The following is a 6,573-nucleotide window of genomic DNA, read 5'->3' on the forward strand; positions in this document are numbered from 1 at the left end:
AACAACTGCCAATCCCCTTGCATGGTACTTTGTCAGATCTTTTAAACCAAATCTCCTTCTGGGTGACTTGTAATACAGAAGATGAGGTAAATGTTTTCATTGTTGTGTCTCAAAATTATTCCAATCTACGTTTGGTGAACCAGATCATTACTTAACCAGTCTGTACAGCAGCTTCTCACTGCCTGTCTTGAAACTTAACTCCGATTCCCCTTTCTGCAGAATTATAGGTCTTTAGATTCTCCTGATGAGCCGCACTTAACATTTCTAAACACTGAGGTCTTTTGTTTATTATTTTCTGTTTGGGGTGAGGTTTTTATTTTATTTGGTTTTTTTCCATTTTGTGTTTGGCTCTTGGGTTTGCATTCACGTGTATTGGCCCAGGTTGTGTTGGCAGTGTATGCATTTATATTCCAGCACATAGAGTTATTTTGTTCTTCCTTTCCTGGTCAGTAATTCAGCAATCAGCTTTGGAACTGGTCTATGGTATTAGCTCTGCAGATTTAGAGGAACTGAGCAGTAAAGAGTTTTGACTGTTCACCTCCCAGCTTACCCATTTATAACTAACTTCTAAATGTCTGTTCAGAATTCAATTTCCTCATTACCTCAAAGATAAATCCTGGGGAATCTCCCTTGTACCATGTTTCTCTTTATCATAAAGATTTCCCTTTCTAACAAGGTGAAATGTGACCTGTTGTCAAATAATATTTTTTTACTTCTTTTTCAGATGAGAACTGTTGGCAGGAGCAGTTATCACAGCACAAATGGATTTTGCTGTAAATGTTATCTCTGATGCCTGACCACAGGATTCTGGCATTGTAACAGGCAAAAATGGTGACCCTTGTGCTTGATCTGGTATCAGCTGCAGCTCTACTGATGAAAGTAAGAGAGGGGTGACAATGCATAAATCACTGATACAAAAAGATGAGTAGAAAATAACATATAGAAAAGTTTCACCTTTGGTATGAATCCTAGCTAGGGCTGTAAATTTAATGCCTTGTTCTAGCAATTCCTTCATGCCACATCATATGCAATGTTTCAATTTTCCCCTTAATTTCCATGAAATATGTATTTATTTATATGAAATATGTATTTATTTATTTATTAGTCACTCCTTATTTGGGTGCCAGATTAAGATAAATGAAAATCAAGACAAGTAATCAGACACCATATTTTTATTTTTCATGGAACAGAAATAGCAGTGATATCACAGAACATGAAGGACACCACTATTTGCTCTTCCTTGGGTTCTCTGCTTTCTCAATAGCCATTACAGATGTAGGGTGAGCATGCAGATTAAGTCCTGTGCTACAGATGAGAATCTGTATTTCATGCCTCATGCAACACAAATACCCCTTCTTCTGCAAAAGATACTGCTCCCCATTTAATAGATGTTTCTGAAGCAAACATGTTCACATGCTGGTTTGCATTCAAGGATTATTTGCAATGATGCTATTCAAAATATGTTACCTGAGACATGCATGTAAGAATATGTGCTCTTTATTTGTTGACTTGCAGACAATTGCACCATCATGACACAGCATAGATCATAGATCAGATATCAGAGAATAGGGAGAAGCATTTGCAAAATATTAATATCTTGAAATAGCAATAAAAATTACATCTCGGGAAAAAGGCTGGTTTTCATTAGAAATAACCTCTAATATGTCCTGGTACTTGGCAAGGATTAACCCTTGTCCATACTTAATTCTGTTTCCCTTCAAAACATTGTTGGCCATATTGAAAATGCCCACTGAGAATAGTTCCTGTTCTGTGCTGAGTCCTTATTTATGCCTGGAACTTGTTGGTCATGGCTGTGACTGTTCTGGAGACCAGTCCAGCAATTTATTGGTATGGATGATGGAGTTTCAGGGTCAGGGGGCAGTGTTTGGAAACATTCTTTTCACTGGGAAAGATGTAGTCCCAAGAACTGCTCCTGGGCTGCAACAATGTCTAGAACACCATCAAAACTAGGAAAGATATATCCTCTTCATGGTTTGTATACCAAGCACATATTTATGTGAAAATTATTTACAGAAAGAGAAATGAGAAAACTATTTTTTATGTCAGTTAATGGGGAATAATAGGAAGAATGTGGTGAGACAGTACAAAAAATGTTCTCAACATTTTTGTTGTTCTCAAAAAATCAAACTAGAAAGGCATTTGCTAATTTGCTGATTTAGGTTTTTACAGAGGTCTTTTTTTGTAGCCCAAACAATTTTAACTCTTATTCTGCAAGAAAAGTAAGACAATAGATCCCAGCAGAGTGAACTGAGAGCCCAGCAGACAAAAAATATAATAAGTATTAATTATTCAACACATATTTATATAAATTTCTAGCAAAATTAAGGATTTAATGTCTTCTAAACATCAGTGATACAAATCTGAAATTACATGGCTGGTTTTCAGAGGTAGTGGTCATCTGCTTTACTCATAGACTTCTGAAGATAAAATATCCAAAATATTTTAAAATCAAATGTTTTAGACTGGCAGTAGGTTTTAGGCATTTTATCTGTATGCATGCACTTGCAGAGGCACTTTGCTGTCCTGGATGGACAACAAGATGGAACACTGAACACCCCAGAAATGCACATTTGCAAGTGCTCTATAAAAAGGTTATGTTTGCATTTCAGGCCATTCAATGGAAAATGGCTCAAGGCAGGCCGGGAGCATAACAGTGATTAACAGCTCCCTTTTTGTTGTTTAACTATAATGTATCAAGCAAAGAAACAGCTAGACACTCCTAGACTTGACAAGACTTCTGGATTCTGGGAAAATAAAAGATTCACAGCTTCAGTGAGCTTCTCTGAGCAGTGCACTTTGCTCACTCGCGCTCTGGGAAAACCCAGGCTGAGTCTGGGCCTTCGAGTGACCCCGCACACCGATGGACTGGCGCCAAATCAAGCAATGGATGGAGGCTTCAGGTAAGATGTCTGAGCTACTGGAGGCAGAATGAAAAGAAAAAATGCTGACACACGTGTGAATCAAAGCTATAATTACATCATGTATCCAAATCCAAGAAATTTCTCAGCAGCTCTTCAAAGAATATCTGTCAGATGCCATACATCATTGAGATAGCAGACCTGCATAAAGACAGCGTGGATTACATTTCTTGGATGTGAAAGTCCAAGTCTTCTCCCAGAGATCTACCAATGGGATTTTAAATTACATGGAACTTCTAAGCCAACACAAACAGAGGATCAGCATTCGTGTAGTGCCTATAAAACATTTGAGAAGCAAAGAAATAACAGATAACAAATGTGAAAAATCAAACACATTAAAAGCTATGCACAATAGAGACTCTGAAATTCACTCTGAAACCATGTTGCTGAAGGATGAAGATCAAGAAGAATAAATTTTAAAACCTATAAACTATATCCCACTAAAAATAAAATTAAAATGTCAAGAACATATTTATGCTTTATTGATAAATGGAGACTTAAATGTAATCAAGAAAATACTTCTTTATTTTAAAGTTGAAAGGCAATAAATAATAGCTGTGTATGTAAGAAAGGCAAAGAAAAAATATAATGAAATTGTAAATAAATAAATGAACCTGATTTGGTTTTGGAAAAAATGCAAATAAATGAACTTGCTGGTGATTTAGTTTGCCATTTTTCAATAACATGGTGGCATATGTAGTCCATTGGAACTCTTGAAGATCATCTCACTGAAAGGGACAATGCTGCTTGTCAAATTCTGGGCCTCAGCTGATCCATATAAAGAACCATCTCCAGCCCTTGTGATTCCAGCAACATCTATCTGCACCCTCTCATGCATGGAGATATGCTCTGCAATCAGGTCCTGCAGCATTACTTCACATGAAGGCAGGTAACAAATGGAATTTCAAATTGAAGTTTGTGTCTGTAGGAAATGCCTTGCTTCTTTTACCAGTCATGATGCCAAACTTTGATTGTGGTGCTCTCTGTCAGGTTCTGTCCTACTCTGCTACACCTCAGTGCCAGCATGGCCTTTTCTGATGCTTTACAGTTTTAAGATACCACCTCTCCATGTTAATTTGAGATGACAGCCCCCAGAAGCCACACATCAGGTTGCTTTTATTCTTCACCCTGGCCAACTTCTTAAGAGGATATGAGGCCTATAGATCCCTCTGCAGCAAGGATGACATCCTCCTGCCTACTTCCTTTTCTTTGAATACCTCTCCTTGGCCTAGGAGAAAAGGAGGACATTATATACATTCTACAAACAGGTCTTTAATCTTCATTCAACAGTCACTATGTTGACAAAATAAAAATAAGATTTTACATGATCTGAAATGTTAAAAAACCACCATAAATAACCCTAAAATCTTTGTTCTAGAAGCAAAGTAGGTAAGAGAAAACATACAAAGTGGGGCATATAAAATAGACTCCCAGGATTTAAAATACAATACACACAATACAATCTTACAATTTCAAAATTTTGAAACGTAAATGTTTTACATTAGAAGGCCTAGGATGTTACATTTACTTAGGATTTCATATTTACTTTGGAAATAAGGAAAGTGCTCCATGTCAGGATTTGGGGAAGTCTTCATGAAGAAGCATTAACACTGTGTAAATTGTCAGATACACAGATTGTTCAGTGTCTGTACAGAATGTAAAACCCATTACAGACTTAATCCTGACTGAGTCTTTAGGCATTAGGATGATTCTAGATAATTGGAAAAATAAGGAGACAAATGCCAAAAAATCCTGATAAAGTCCTTAAGGATGTGACAGATTACACTAGTTAGGGTGTGAGCAATCTCAAGAGCCATTGAATCACTTTGTTGTATTTTGGATTATACAGCCACTATCACTGCTTAGCATCTCTGAACAGCTAAAGTATTTCTGAAGTATACAGTCATGGTCCTTTCCTTTTTGGGACCTGACTTGTCTTGCTGGGCATGTAGATATAAGCAATCATCAGTACTTGAAGGAGAGAAGCAATATCCATGGGATAGTCCATGGGATATCTAGGACCAAACATGAGAAGCTGTTGACACCTTTACTCCTCATGATGTATTTTCAGGATCAACACTTGCACAACCCTGAAAATAACTGTAACTGGCAGCGAGTGACAGTTCCTATGACAGACCCATGCAGGGCTTTTTTTATGTCATACTGAGGCCCTCTCCTTTAAAATAGGCTGGCTAAACCTTGTTTGCCAGTGGAAATTTCTAGCACTCTCTTCCTTTCACATGTGACAACTGTTCTTCAATATTGTCTTAGTGTAAGGCATTGTGTTAGGAGAAACATGTCCAGCTGTAGTGACCAGTTTCATAACTACAAAAATCACTGCAGATTTCAACCTCTGCTAGGCAGTGACTCGCAGTGCAAGAAAGAGGGACACAATGTCATTTATGTGATGGAAGTTTTGCCATAAAACGCTGACTCAAAATGTGACTCTGGAATATAACATCATGTTTTAATGTGCAGAAAATACATTTTCTGTCAGTTTTAATGGTTTTAAAATACCTGAAAGGATCTCTGTTGTGTAATTGCTACTTAAAAGGAGTCTGGAAAGGAGAGCAGGGGTGTGTCAGGGAGATGCTTTGCAGTTGTATAACCACCCTAAGCGCCCCCATCACACCTCTGGCACGTCCTTACCCTGCACTGTGGAGTGTTCAGGCTCTGCCTGCGTGGTGGTTTGTGTGGTGGCAGATGCATGCTGTGCACACAGGACAGAGCAGGGTTAGAGCTGCCTCCTGCTCCAGGAGCCGGGCGTGCCACAGGCTGGGAGAGCTCTCCCAGTGCCGTGGAGGTGCACCCTCCAAGGTAAGAATGCACGGCTCAGAGAAAGCACAAATGCCAGAAGTCACAGCACTTCATCAACAGAAGCAGTCATACTATTGTCTGGATCAGCCTCTGCAGCAACTGAGAGCAGGAAAGTAACTCAGCTCCTTTTCCTCAGCTGGCTAATTTTTTTTAGCGTGTTGTGTAGTTTGTAGCCAGTTGGTAATACACATTGGTAGTAGATGGCACAACCATATTTCTTTGCTAATGAAAACCTGGGTATGAAAAGGCATTTCTTACATTTTCTTGAGTTTTACAACAATGTAGCAGTACTTATATTTATGTTCTTACACTTGTGGAAAGTACTGTTTTTAAAAGAAAATCTTTCCTTAAGTGGTTACGCATGGAAAACATCAAATAGTAATAATAAAAAGCCAGATAAATGGAGGATTAGGGGCAGGATTAAAATCAAATAGCTACAAAAGCAACGATGGCAATATATAAAATCTGTATGCTTAATCGCATGATCAGCTATATTTATCTGTGTTTTATCTGTACAAAATCATAGTAAAAGAAGATGATAACCTGAACTGAAGATGTTCAGAGGACATTATAAATTGCAGTCACATGCTTTAAAACATTTGAATAAAAATCCCAAACTGATAATGTTGCACTTAAATTTAGAAAGGAAGCAAAAACGTAATTGTCAGCTAAATCTATACTAATGCATTATTCAATTGTAGAACATATGTGCTAAGAAACGGCCAGATTGAGAGTCATGAGTTTGCAGGTGCCAAAACAAATGGAAATCATTGTAGAAACCAGCCAGAACAGCACATCTGCAGCAGAAAAGAAATTA

The sequence above is a fragment of the Melospiza melodia genome, chromosome 1, assembly GCF_035770615.1.
Source record: "Melospiza melodia melodia isolate bMelMel2 chromosome 1, bMelMel2.pri, whole genome shotgun sequence".
In the NCBI taxonomy this organism is placed as follows: Eukaryota; Metazoa; Chordata; class Aves; order Passeriformes; family Passerellidae; genus Melospiza; species Melospiza melodia.